This window comes from Capra hircus, chromosome 7, assembly GCF_001704415.2.
Source record: "Capra hircus breed San Clemente chromosome 7, ASM170441v1, whole genome shotgun sequence".
Classification (NCBI taxonomy): domain Eukaryota; kingdom Metazoa; phylum Chordata; class Mammalia; order Artiodactyla; family Bovidae; genus Capra; species Capra hircus.
This window is the reverse complement of record NC_030814.1, coordinates 17615511-17630637: the sequence shown is the minus strand read 5'-3', so window position 1 is coordinate 17630637 and position 15127 is coordinate 17615511. Positions and strand designations below refer to the sequence as shown.

Sequence of the window (15127 nt, the reverse complement as noted above, 5' to 3'; positions counted from 1 at the left end):
ATGATTTTCAGTAAGATTATAGTAGCACAACCTTATATTTTAATGACCTGGTTCTTTTAGATTATTGAAAGCAAAGTTCTTAAACTCACAGAGCATTTTCCTTCATATAAAGAATAAGTATATCAAGCCCAGGTGCCACAACTACTGAGCCCACAGGCCACAACTAGAGAGTCTGTCTGTGCACCACAGTGAAAGATCCCACATGCAGTAACCAAGACTCATGCAGGCAAATAAATAAATAAATGAATATTTTTAGAAAGAAAAACAAAGACTATCATCACACTCACAGATAAATCTGGGTTCTAGTAATGACCCTGCAATTCGCTGTGTGAACTTGGAGTAATAATTTTAAAACTTCTGAGCCTCAGCTTCCTTTTTGTGGTGAGGATTAATTAAATAACAATACAATGTATCCATAACATTAGCCACTACTCTATTCATGCTCAGTAAATGGTAGTCATAATTTTCACAAGATTCTTTATAGCATGAGTTAGGCTGAGCGCTGAAGAATTGATGCATTTGAACTGTGGTGTTGGAGAAGACTCTTGAGAGTCCCTTGGACTGCAAGGAGATCCAACCAGTCCGTTCTGAAGGAGATCAGCCCTGGGATTTCTTTGGAAGCAGTGATGCTAAAGCTGAAACTTCAGTACTTTGGCCACCTCATGCGAAGTGTTGACTCGTTGGGAAAGACTCTGATGCTGGGAGGGATTGGGGGCAGGAGGAGAAGGGGACGACAGAGGATGAGATGGCATCACTGACTCGATGGACGTTGAGTCTGAGTGAACTCCAGGATTTGGTGATGGACAGGGAGGCCTGACGTGCTGCGATTCATGGGGTCGCAAAGAGTCGGACACGACTGAGCGACTGAACTGAACTGAGCAGGCCAAACCTGTCCACCCCTGTTTTATCAATAAAGTTTTATTGGGCTACAATCACAATCATTAGTTTATGTTTTATCTATGACTACATCTGAACTACAATGACAAAGTTGTGCAGAGTAACGACAAGAGTTAAAACAGAGACCATATGGCCCACAAAACACAAAATATTTACTATCTGGCCTTTTACAGAAACAGTCTGCTGACTCCTACTTACAATAAATTTCACTAAAACTTCTAAAATAATATTATCACCTTGTAGACCATTAATAAACCATTAATAAAGCTTTCCTGGCTTTAATATACTCGAAACTTTGTAATTAAGTGCAGTGCATTCAATCTCACAAAGATAATGGCTCGTCTAATGGCTCTTTCATCTATCCTCAATAGTGAATGGATGTGGCTGGGAAAAGTCTGACAGGAATGGCTATACAAAATAACAAGCAAAATCTAACCCTTCGTAACAAACTGATAAGCTTAAGTATATTACTTGCACTTCTATATACTAGGCTTAATGAAAAAGATAGGAAGGCAGGATATTAGTTAGGTTCCCCGTTCACCCACCACTGACTTCCATTTCCACTGGTCTCTGGAAGTACTAATTAATAAAATCTTTCTAGGAAAACAGTACCTTACAGCACTGTAGCATTCTTCCAAAGGTAAAACAGAACTGGAGTAGTGTTATCCAGTGGAGGCTATCCCTGAACAACTGCTTCCCATTCCAACTGAAGTGTTTATATTAATAAATGCAACTGGATACGCACCTAAGAATTCTCCTGATACCTTGCATCTCTACTTTCATTTGAAAAAATACTCCTCAAGGGAAGTGAGTCCACATTCTTTCCCTCCTCTCGATCCGCTAAGAGTAATGACTTGCCATCACACTTAGAATAAAGTCCAAGGGCTTCACTGTGGTCCCGATCAGGCTGTACTGTGGCTCTGCCTAACTCTTAACCTCATTTCCTACCACTCTCCTCCTCTACCTACTGTGCTTCTTACTAACTCCTGAAGATATCAAACATAAGCCTCTGCACTTGAGTCATTCCACTTCCAGCTACACACTTCCGATATGTAACTGGTTTGGGAAACTCAGCTACATTTCCGATATGGGAAACTCATATGGTTTGTTTCTGAACTTTAGATTTCTGTTCAAGTATCGCCTCCACAGAGAAAACTTCCTTGACTGCCTTTTCTAAAGTAGGATACTATGTTATTCTCTACTCATTTAATCTGCTTTTTTTTCCCACAGCAAATCAAATGTGTATTTACTCATCTGTTGTAATATATATATGTGTGATGAAGACCAAGATTTCATCTCAGTAACTATTTTATCCCCAGAGCCTAGAACACTGCCTGGCAACAGTGAATTATCACTGACAGGGAATCTACTGAATTAACTATGTAAAGGATTTGACTATTCAAGGAAAGCTTTCAGCAAATGCAACTGACAGTGGAATGAGAAGACCAGTAATAGTAATGATGGCCATGTGAATCTAGAATACTCACAGATGGAAAGGTAGAAGGCTGAAGGAACTAGGTTAGCATCAGAATTAGAGTAAGATTTTTAATAGCTAGAGGATAGTAGGCAGGATGGAAGGAAAAAGAATAAGACCAGGCCTCAGATGGCCGAAGCCTGAGCAAAATGGAGAAAAATCTCTTTTTATAATCCCATTCACTCCCTGTCATTTTCCTTCCTCTCACGTTCCCTCTAGCAATATTGCATGCTAAGTCGCTTCAGCCATGTCCAACTCTTCGTGATCCCATGGACTGTAGCCTTCCACGCTCCTCCGTCCATGGGATTCTCCAGGCAAGAATACTGGAGTGGGTTGCCACGCCCTCCTCCAGGGGTCTCCCTGACCCAGGCACCAAACCCGTGTCTCTTATATCTCCTGCACTGGCAGGTGCGCTCCCACCCCTAGTGCCACCTGGGAAGCCCTTGTGTGCCCACTTTTGCCACCTCTCTTCCTCCTCCTCTTTTGCTTCCTCAGTCATAAATTGTTTTTCACTTGTATATTGCCTTCACAGAGTTTTTTCTTGTGAATCAGTGGCCTGAGTAAAAGAAAAGATCTCTAATGAGAAACTCTTAAGAGTATATTTGATATTTTTTAGATGCTAAGAACACCAACATCAGCATCAACATCAGTATCAGTACTGATGATCAGTATATTGATGATCAGTATCAGGTACTCATCATCAATGCAACAGACTGAAAAAAAGAAACATGAAGCCAATCCCTTTCACCTCCTACATCAAGAATTGGGAATTCATCTGTTTAATTTTCTTCTCTTCCTTCTCCAGAACATATCTTTAAAACATAATCATCATTTTTAGTTTTACTGAGGTATAACTGACATATATATAACTGCATATATTTAATGTATATATTTTGATGAGTTTGGACATATGCGCACACATCACCACAATTAAGGTACTACAAACCTATCTAGAATCTCCAAAAATTTCCTTGTATTCTTTTGTGCTTTTGTGCTGTTGTAAGAGCACGTAAAGAAAGTGAAAGTGAAAAACATGAGATGTATCTTTAACATTTTAAAGTGTACACTATCATATTTTTAGCTATCGGCACTGTGCTGTACAACACACTCAACATATTTGACTTCTATCCTCAAATTGCTTTTAAAAACTCATGACACATCCACTAAAGTATGTTTGCTAAAATCCAAGGCCTAGCATTACCTTGTGTTATTAAGTTGACCCCAGTGCTGATTCAAGTTAAAATAAATGAAAACTGACAAGCAGTCTCATCAGACTCATAAATGATTGTGTACATGTGCCTCTTTTCAGCTCTCATCAAATGACACTGGGCTCGGTGTTCAACTTGACTCTTTGAAGGATCATTTCTAACACATTAGCAGCAGCCAACATAATAATATATATCAATTTCAGTCAAATACCTCTCCAAATATAATACCCCAGAACATCAACTTACTCATTTTAAATTCCTCCACAGGAGTCTACAGGAAGAATATGATCTCTGTAATCCAAAAGGAGTCTTGAGAAAGTAAACTGTAAAAAAAAAAAAAAATTTAGGAAGAATTCATAATGAAGTTCATGTTTTGCCCATTAATTTTAGATACCAAAGAAAAATCAAAGCGAGGAGAAATGTTTTTAATATCAAGCATATTTACAAGTGACAAGGCATTAAGATTTATAAACTAACATGATAACCTACTTAAAGCTAATCAATATATTCAACAACAAGACACCCTGTCTTAAATGATTTATTCCATTATTTTGGTAACTATGCTTAAATTAATTACAATTACAACTCTATATTCAAGACTTGAGAGAGAAAAAAGTTAATTATACAAATTAAAAATCAAAAGCCTAGAGTATTAATCTCCTCTACACATATCCCTGTTTCATCTCTCCAACTCTCCAAACCCACACTCCCTGTCTCTGTCATTGTACATTCAAGCCCATACTATCAAGTCCAATAGGGTTAGTGTGAAGTTAGTGTAAAGTGTGTGTAGCTAGCAGTGTGACTTTATTATTTGTTTTGCTTAGTTCCAGGACTGAAGAATGCCAATTTCAATGCAAAAGGGTGATCATTTGTACATGTATATCTCTTCCCACTCCTCAATAAAGCTGTGCCTTCAGTGATATTCAAGAGTGCAAAATACAACAACTATTTGTATTTATCCGTATTAGTATCACAAAATATATTAACTTTGGAAGGGAAAGGTCCAAATTTAGGTTAGCAGCCTACTCTGGCTTAAAACAGAACATATCTCCCTAAGGCATTCCCCTTCTGAAATAATTCATTACCATAAAAGTTAAGTATTTACAGGACAAAAATCTGAAACAATAATAAGAGCAACAAAACATTCTGCTTTTCATTTCTACTAACTTGGTGTTAATGAAATGTGACACTGCTATTAGCATAGTATAATAAACATGAAAAGGTGTCCAATGTACAAAGACAATGTGAAAACTCCTTCCCTGGTGGTTCAGACAGTAAAGAACCCGCCTGCCAGTTCAGGAGAAGCAGATTCGAGCCCTGGGTCAGGAAGATCCCTTGGAGAAGGGAATGGCTACCCACCCCAGTATTCTTGCCTGGAAATTCCAAGGACAGAGCAGCCTGGTGGGCTACAGTCCATGGGGGTCACAGAGAGTCAGACACAACAGAGCAACTAACACTAATGACAAAAGCAAAACAAAAATAGTTCTTTTCTTTTCGTATGCCCTTTGTGTTAGCTGAAAAGCATATGACCTTGTTATCTACATACTATAATAAAGATATAATATATATAAAGATATATATAATAAAATTGGCTGCCAGTGCACCTAGAAGGCTTCAAAAATAACCAAGTAAAATTATTTTTCCCAGTGCCCCATAAATGATACATCATACAGGACTCAGTTCTTACTTCTCTGTGTTAGAAGCTGTACTAAATGCAGTTAAACAAGAGAAAAATATCTAAATAACTCTCAGAAGTGGCATATATAGATATTAGATCTTTGTTGAAATCTCAAATCTTACATTATCCAATGGTTTAAATCACCTTTAAAACAGTATTAAAATTCTAAACTCATGTTGTGTTTATCTTTTTTTAAGTAGATAGATATTCCTAGCAACATGTTTGTATCTGATGTTACTCATATAAATAAAAGTATATAGTCATTTTAGGGATTAATAGAAAAACAGACATCTGCACAGAACATTTCCCTCATTAGATATTATCATGTTAGCACATTTTTCCTATTTTTTATTTTACTACAAAATAAAATGAGCTGATTTTTACCCTCAAGTTTCTCTATAATGTATACTGCCAATAATGCAAATATTTTAATTGCACATTAGAAGAATCTCATTTTCCTCTAAAAATCACTGTAGCATTTAGCCCTGAAGAGACCTCATAACACATACAAAAAAATCAAGATATGACTATGGCACACTGGCATACCAGTTACCACTTAACAAATATTACTTTAATCATTACTTTTAAACTAAAAGCCATCTTTTTTAAAAATCTCAGGCAAGATCCCATTGGTCATTAGAATGTTATTTGGCCTCTTCCTAAATAAGTGCCAGATTGAATCAATTACACAAGAATCAATTAGCAAAAAACTATATACAAATCAACCGTCTTAACTACCAGCCAAACTGTATATTCAAAAAAGTAACTCTCTTCTGTCAGAATGTCACACTTGGGGTTCATGAGGGTATAAACTGATACCTTTCTAGAAAGCAATCTGGGATAACATTTATAAAATATTACTGTTTCTTCTCTTTGACCAGTAACTCTATTCCTAAGAATTAACCTAAAGAAATAATCAGAAATAAAGTTTATATATATATATAAAGATGTGTATTCCAACATGACTTACTAGAGCAGAAGGACAAAAAAATGCAAAGCTCAAAACAAAGCTTAGATTTAAAATAAATACCATGCAGCCATTTAAATCACAATTATGAATAAAATGTTATGACTTAAAATTCTCAGCACACATACATAAACCATACCAAAATATTTATAGCAATTACCTGCGGTTGGCATCATTATAGGCTATTTTTATATACCTCTTTTGTATTTTCAGGAGCTAATACTGCTATTCAAGAATATTTTAATATCCTATACTGAACTATTATAAACTAAGGGGTTTTGTTAGAAGCCATTTCAGACAGTCATAGAACATTTCACAAGCACAGAGAAGAAAAGACGGCTGGTCAAAAGTAGATGACTGTCATCAGCTAGCTTTTCCTCAAGCACCAGGAACATTGCTAATATCCATCAGTAATCAAATTAGTAGAGCACTCATGTTAACAATTTGTATTTCCATCTGAGGGTGAATTTATTTAACAGATAGCTGTTTTTCCCAGTAAAGACAGTTAGTACAACAAACTTGCATGGGATAGGGACAAATATTTACTGAGTATGTTAACTGCTGCTGCTGCTAAGTCACTGTCGTGTCCAACTCTGTGCAACCCATAGATGGCAGCCCACCAGGCTCCCCCATCCCTGGGATTGTCCAGGCAAGAACACTGGAGTGGGTTGCCATTTCCTTCTCCAGTGCAGGAAAGTGAAAAGCGAAAGTGAAGTCGCTCGGTCGTGTCCGACTGCTAAGTCACTGTCTTGTCCAACTCTGTGCAACCCCATAGATGGCAGCCCACCAGGCTCCTCCATCCATGGGATTTTCCAGGCAAGAGTACTGGAGTGGGGTGCCATCGCCTTCTCCAATATGTTAACTGACATGATGTTAAATGCTTTTCTGTTGTTGGTGGTGTTCAGTTGCTAATTTATGTCTGATTCTTTGAGACCTCACAGACTATACCCCGCCAGGCTCCTCTGTCCTCCACAATCTCCCGGAGTTTGCTCAAATTCATGTCCACTGAATTGGTGATGCTATCTAACCATCTCATCCTCTGCTGCTCTTTCTCCTTTTGCCTCAATCCTGCCCAGCATCAGGTTCTTTTCCAGTGAGTTAGCTCTTCAAATCAGATAGCCAAAGTAATGGCGCTTCTACAGCAGCTCTTCCAATGAATGTTCAGGACTGATTTTCTTTAGGATTGACTGGTTTCATCTCTTTACTGTACAAGGGACTCTCAAGAGTCTTCTCCAGCACCACAATTTGGAAGCATCAATTCTTCGGCACTCACGCTTCCCTGGTGGTTCAGACAGTAAAGAATCAGCCTGCACTTTTGGACTCTGTGGGAGAGGGAGAGAGTGGGATGATTTGGGGAAACGACATGGAAACATGTATAATATCCTATAAGAAATGAATCGCCAGTCCAGGTTCAATACAGGATGCTTGGGGCTGGTGCACTGGGATGACCCGGAGGGATGGTACGGGGAGGGATGTGGGAGGGAGGTTCAGGATGGGGAACACGTGCATGCCTGTGGTGGATTCATGCTGATGTGTGGCAGAACCAATACAATATTGTAAAGTAACCAGCCTCCAATTAAAAGTAAATAAATTTAAATTAATTTTAAAAATAATAAGATATATATTTTTAAAGTTCTTACATATATTTTTAAATTAATCTGGATGTGTGATTATTTTTCATACTATTTTAAATGTCATTTGTAAAGTATTTATTGTTTTTCAATTAGAATTCAATGCATTTTGGCAACTCTAACAATATTTCTTAATAATTTTATAATTTATTTGTAGATTATTTTGGATTTTCAACATGTATATCATACAATCTCTAATTACACATTTTCTGGATTTAAAAAAAAAAGAATTAGCCTGCAATGCAGGAGACCTGGGTTCGATCCCCCTGGGTCGGGAAGAAACCCTGGAGAAGGGAATGTCTACCCACTCCAGTATTCTGGCCTGGAGAATTCCATGGACAGAGGAGCTTGGTGGGCTACAGTCCATGGGGTTGCAAAGAGTCAGACACCACTGAGTGACTTTCACTTTCTGCCTTCTTTAACTCTCACATCTGTACAAAACCATTGGAAAAACCAAAGCTTTACATATTTCAACACTTACAGATTTCTTTTAATCCTTACAATACTGTAATGTAGGTATTATTATTTTTCAGAGGAGGGAACTGAGGCTCAGAGAGGTTAGGTAACTTATCTAAGTACACAAAGCTAGTAAATAGTGATACTAGAATTTGAACAAGCTTTTCCATATGCAGAACCTTCTAAAAATATCAGTGAAGCAAACAGTTAAACTGTAATGATGGGATTATTCATCCTGCATAAGATAATGTCCTTGAAAATATTTCAATTGTAAAACAATAAGTAAATAATTTTTAAACAGCCAATAGCTAATTCACTGAACATTAATAATAAACAGACTCCACACAACCAAGAGAAAAGCAAATAAATGCTTCAAGTAATATTCAATAAGATAATGCCTAACATTAACTGTGTCTGGAAATTATAGGTGTTCAATAAATACAGTATTGAACCAAACTAATGGAGACTGGCTGATAAAAACAAAAATAGAAACAAATATCTATCACTTTCCAAAAGCTATATGAAAACACTCAAGTTACAAAAAATTAAATTTATTAAATTATAATGTAATAGGGACTTCCCTGGTGGTCCAGTGGTTAAGAATCTACCTTCCAAGGCAGGGGACATGGGTTCTATTCCTGCTTGGGGGACTAAGATCCCACAGGCCTCAGGGTAGCCAAGCCTACATGCTGCAACCACCAAGCCCATGCACTCTGGAGCCTGCGTGCCACAAGTAAGACCTGACACAGCCACAGATAAATAAATATTACAATATATAATTAATTTATGCCAGACAACTGTTTATCATTAGGTAGAAACGGAGAAGGGATTGTATATTACAGAGGAAACATAAATCCCACACACAATGATGCATGTAGCTCCTAATAAAATCAATACAACTTGATTAAGGATCTAGAAAGGAGATAAAGTAATTGAGAAAGTTTCTATTTTAACTCTTAAAATGTAACCACTAAAAATTTTAACCTCAATGCTACTTTCCTTTAAATGAAGCATTCTAGGGACTTCTAGAATATTCCTGTTTGGATAAAACTATTAAAAATCATAGCTTTTAATAATTTAAATAATTTGTTAAAATTCTGCTAACAAAGTCAGAGTTAAAAGGCTATGGTTTTGATTCACAAACACATGATGTGAATAGTTTTTGCCAATTTTTCACAATATATAAAACCTCTACCACTATACCATTAAGATAATTAAACTAAGTTAAGGCCCATGGGTTCTATAAACTTCCTAAGGTCAGAATTGTTGCTGGCAAAACACTAAGGGTCAGTTTTTCAAAAGCTAAAATAGACAAAGGAATTTAAATTGCTACAGATAATCAAGGAGCAAATTTGGACTAAAATAACATAGTAAATGATGAAAGTGAAAGAGGAGAGTGAAAAAGTTGGCTTAAAGCTCAACATTCAGAAAACGAAGATCATGGCATCTGGTCCCATCACTTCATAGGAAATAGATGGGGAAACAGTAGAAACAGTGTCAGACTTTATTTTTGGGGGCTCCAGAATCACTGCAGATGGTGACTGCAGCCATGAAATTATAAGACGCTTACTCCTTGGAAGGAAAGTTATGACCAACCTAGATAGCATACTGAAAAGCAGAGACATTACTTTGCCAACAAACGTCTGTCTAGTCAAGGCTATGGCTTTTCCAGTGGTCATGTATGGATGTGAGAGCTGGACTGTGAAGAAGGCTGAATGCCAAAGAATTGACGCTTTTGAACTGTGGTGTTGGAGAAGACTCGTGAGAGTCCCTCGGACTGCAAGGAGATCCAACCAGTCCATTCTAAAGGAGATCAGCCCTCGGTGTTCTTTGGAAGGAATGATGCTAAAGCTGAAACTCCAGTACTTTGACCATCTCATGCGAAGAGTTGACTCATTGGAAAAGACTCTGATGCTGGGAGGGGTTGGGGGCAGGAGGAGAAGGGGACGACAGAGGATGAGATGGCTGGGTGGCATCACGGACTCGATGGACATGAGTCTGAGTTAACTCTGGGAGTTGGTGATGGACAGGGAGGCCTGGTGTGCCACAATTCATGGGGTCGCAAAGAGTCGGACACAACCGAGCGACTGAACTGAACTGAACTGAACATAAGTATACTTAAGCATATGTATATTTATATATTTATTTATACATTTATATATTTATGTGTTTATGTATATATCTATAAATATATATAAGAAAATATTTATATCTATCTATATTTTTATATATTTATTTAATAATGCTATAGTACACTCTTAAAGACCCAGAATATACCCCTTTTAAGATAGAAAGGAATTAAGACTGGGTGTGTTGATATTCCTGGAAAGTAGACCTATCTTGGGCTTTCCAGGTGGTGCTAGTGACAAAGAACCCACCTGCCAATGCAGGAGACATAAGAGATGCAGGTTCAATCCCTGGGTTGGGAAGATCCCCTGGAGGAAGGCATGGCGACCCACTCCAGTATTCTTGCCTAGAGAATCCCATAGACAGAGGAGCCTGGTGGGCTACGGTCCACAGGGTCACAAACAGCTGGACATGACTGAAGCAACTTAGCACACACAGCACAGACCTTCCTCAGCCAACCTATCATGGATAATCAAGAAATTAACTAGCACCGCCACCCAAAATCATTACCAACGGTTTAAGCTTAAATGAGACTAACTTATAAAAATATTAGTATGCTTTATGTCTTCTTTGTAAATAATTAAATGAATAAACATAGCTAAAAGGTGGGTCCAAATTAGGATATTAGTATTATCTGTGATTATTAAACAAAATAGAATTATAAATAAGATTAAAAGGATCAATAAAATCTGTTGAGTTAAAGCCATAAAATTAACTTCCACTAATGATCTAGTAATTATATTTTTCAGGCAATTTTAAAAATAATTGTATTTATTTATGGCTGTGCTGGGTCTTCGTTCCTGCATGGGCTTTTCTCTCGTTGTGGCAAGTGGGTCTACTCTCTAGTTGCAGTGCTGCAGCTTCTCATTGTGGTGGCTTCTCTTGCCGAGCATGGGCCCTGGGGTGCACAGGCTTCAGGAGTGTGGCTCCCAGCCTCTGGAGCACAGGCTCAGTGGCTGTGGGGCGTGGGCTTCATTGCTCTATAGCATGTGAGATCTTCCCAGATCAAGGATCAAACCTGTGTCCCCTGCACTGGCAGGCGGATTCTTTACCACTAAGCCAGCAAGGAAGTCCTTTTGTCAAACAATTTTTACGTAAAATTGTTCTTCAGATTGAATACTTGTACAAGATTTGTAAATACAGATAAAACTTTAAACAGTTCAGAGAGTAAAAGCGGTTAAAATAAGAATCATACAGTAATTTCTGAAAATGTGCTAATAACTTGTCACAGTGAGTCAGATGCTAAGGTTTTATCTTACTCATTGTTATATTCCCAGAACCAAGTATAGGCTCTGCAAAACTACAAGTCGTTAGTTATATCAAACTGAGGTTACATCCTTTAGCAAGTTTTGCCAGATTGTTTTTTAAGAAGTTACGATTTCCCATCCTGAATATTTTAGTGCATGTATGAGTATGTGAATTTTTCTGGGAAGAGGATTAATATCTTTCATCAGAGATTCAAGTGACACCAAAAAGTTAAAAGCTACAGATCTAAACAAAATATGGACATGCTGAATGCAGGTTGTCACTGTCAAATAGAGGGTTTGTCACTGTCAAACACAGAGAGGTAAGGTAGCTCTAGAAACAGTTCAGAAGAGAACGATCAGCTCTGGAAGAAAAAGAATGGAGTTTTTTGGTAGCATTTTTTCATTTGTTTATTGCCCTTGTTCTTTTGCCTGTGTCGATCAATATTAGAAAATTACTACAATTCTTCATTTAATTCAGTTTCACAAATGTAATCACTGATATAGTTACAGTATAGCATACTTTAGAAAGGTACACTACTGTTATGAAGTTAAATGTACCTACAATAAGATGAACAAGTTGAGGTTACACATAATATCTTACTAGATAATTATTTTTAGAATCTAAAAGTTAACTTATTAATATACTTTTTATTAATTTCTGTAACCCTTGCTTGCTATAACTGAGTAAAATAGTGACTAAACCTCACATGATAAAGTAAGCTGGATCTCCTATTAACTCTCTTTACATATAATTTAAAATCTTCTTTTAAAATTATAAGCATACCTATTCTGTAGGTGACCACCACACAGCCCTGCCCCACCAAGCTTATTCTATGTGCCAATCCTCATGCCAACTGTAACTAAAATGCTATAATTCCACATCATTACATTAAGCAAGAGCCAAGTTGCGGATTTTACACTGTCTGATTACTAAGATCACATTAACTCACTACCAGTGGTTTAGTCACTGCATCAACTATTGGTATTAAATCTCTGGATGCAATGAAAGTTAACAATGCTATTTTTATGTCATGCAAAAAAAATTCATTCAGTCTGTTTTCCCTTTTTGATTACAGTTCATTTAAGGGAAAAATGTTGCTGTATGGCTTGACAATGTTTTATGTGTCTTCGGCTGACAGAACACACAAAACGTTTGAATAGGCCCATTTATTTGAGCAGACGTATTAAATAATACTTTAAATGTGAACATGCATGTCATAAATTTTGTAGTCTCTTTAAAGTAGGATAAATCTGGTATTTAAAATAGTCTTTGTTCAAAGCCATTTTTTTTTCTAACAGTCATAAAGGGACTCTGATTTGTGCTGCATGAACAATGCCAGCATCATCATTTTAATGTTATCCATATGGGCTTCTAATAATAGATAAGAGTCTACATTTGTATTATATGTCTTAGAGACATTTAAAATCTAGATAAGGAAAGGCTGATTTCATTGGCCCCATAGTTAAAGGAAAGCAGACCCTAATTAAAAGAATTCTGTTCTGAATTAACTAGTTTGACATGTGCTAATTGACAGTTCCTGTGAAATGGTTCTAATTAAAGTCAATATGTCTTTTTCAATTAAAAGGAAATTAAGAATATACTAATATACATTAACAACTTAATCTGCCTTCAATATCCCATACATCAGCTGCTTTTTTCCCCCCTAACGTTATTGAAGAGCCATCTGACATGAATCATCTACTGTTTGCTTATGGTATCTCATTATTACTTCACACGAGCACAAGAGTAGTGTATGTCCCCTTGAGGAAGAGGATAACCTGCACATGCTTTAATTTTAAGATCTCCCAACTCTTAGTTCATTAAAAGTAAACCCACCTTTTTGAATTTAAAAAATGGACACTCTTAGTAAGAATCTTGGCTAACTGAAAACAAAGACAAGTGTTCTCAATTAGTTGGTCTTTTACTATAGGCCTTAGAGGTAATTGCATTCTGCTGGAAAGAAGGCTGGACTGTTTTCATCATTTGGCTTGATTCAATGCAAAGCTTGATCTGAGCAACATACAACAGAAAACATCTTTCAAATTAGGTTCTGTTTCCCAAGTGAAACTTCAGGGAAATCTCAGGTGGGAATACTTCACATTGTATATGTAACAGAAAAATAGAAAGCAAGATCGCTCAAATGCCAGAACTAACAGAAGGCCCATCATATTCACTGAAAATGTAGCATTAGAGAAACTGTTTATAGAAACATAATTAAATATTCAAATGTGCATTACCAAAGCTATGGTATTGGCAATGTTAATACTAGAGAAAGTAATATTAAACTCAAGCATCAATATAAATGAACACTGCATTAACATCACATAGAGAACTATGGAAAAGATTAAAACTATTTGTTTCTTAATAGATAATTATAATTTAGATATTTTAAGTATAATAAAATATTTTTAAAGAAATTTTTTATACTATCAAGATACTATGTTCAGTCCTTTCACATGATATAGCTAATATTTTGATAGGCATTTTTTCATAACCCTCTTTTTTTAGCATTTAAAATTCAACCACAACAAACTATTTCACCCAAGTTTACCAAAATTAGTTATGCATGTTTAATATAGATCAAAAAGAAGGGAAACAAGTCATTTCCATTTTTATTTACTTACATTATTAAAAATTAAGTTTGCTAATACCTATAGCATTGAGTATGTGTAGAAGAGCTGGAGAGACAGTCAGCCTGCCAGTCAACCCAAGATCTCTTATTGAAAATATTTTTTCCTAATATACTCTATTATTCTCTTCTGAGTAGTTACCAAAAACTTTGATGAGCATCACCATTTGTGGGATTCAGCAGCTGAAATCTAGCGAATTTTCAGAATAAGTAAGTACATATTAACCCATGTTCAAAAAAGTACCTCCTTACATTATAACCAGATTTCAAAGTCCAAAAGCAATGCCACTTATCACCACATACCAAGCCTCTGGTTTGATTTTCAGTCCTAGGATCCTGCTCCTCAAGCTGGTATAGACTAGAAAGGCTGCAGTGACATCATGTTCTCAGCATTCTGAAATGGGAGAGAAGCCAAGGCAGCACCTTTTCTGCCCAATTAAAGAGCATTGTCTGTAACAGGCCTCCACAACACAAGGCCTCACACAGCCATGAAGCAGTTGTTCATGACTCACCCACAGATTTGAGAAAGGGGAGCAAGTAGAAAGACAGACAATATGGCACCCATGTCAGCAGGAAGAGATAAGGCTGCCCCACAGACTCTACATCTCAGTTCACATGTTATAGTGACAATACTCCACATCTAAATTCACAATGGAAATCAATGTCATCTGTCAAGGCTTCCAACAAAGGCTTTCATTCACAGTATTGATGCTAGGCTAGAATAAAAATTTCTTTAAAGGGAGGAGCTATATGGAACTGATACTAGGAAAACTCTGTAGCATTCATTTGACAGTTTATACTTTTCGAGCAAG

The 15127-nt window shown here is 36.8% G+C and overlaps 1 protein-coding gene across 7 annotated transcripts in view; it reads right to left on the bottom strand.

The window, feature by feature from the left end:
• LOC102179763 (translation initiation factor IF-2) overlaps window positions 1-15127 on the bottom strand; it is a 165030-nt gene that overhangs the window by 35843 nt on the left and 114060 nt on the right. For all 7 annotated transcript variants that reach the window (XR_001918267.1, XR_001918266.1, XR_001918269.1 and 4 more), the window contains one exon: window positions 3826-3902. The gene's annotated coding sequence lies outside the window, so the exon portion shown is untranslated. The remainder of the gene's footprint in view (window positions 1-3825; window positions 3903-15127) is intronic.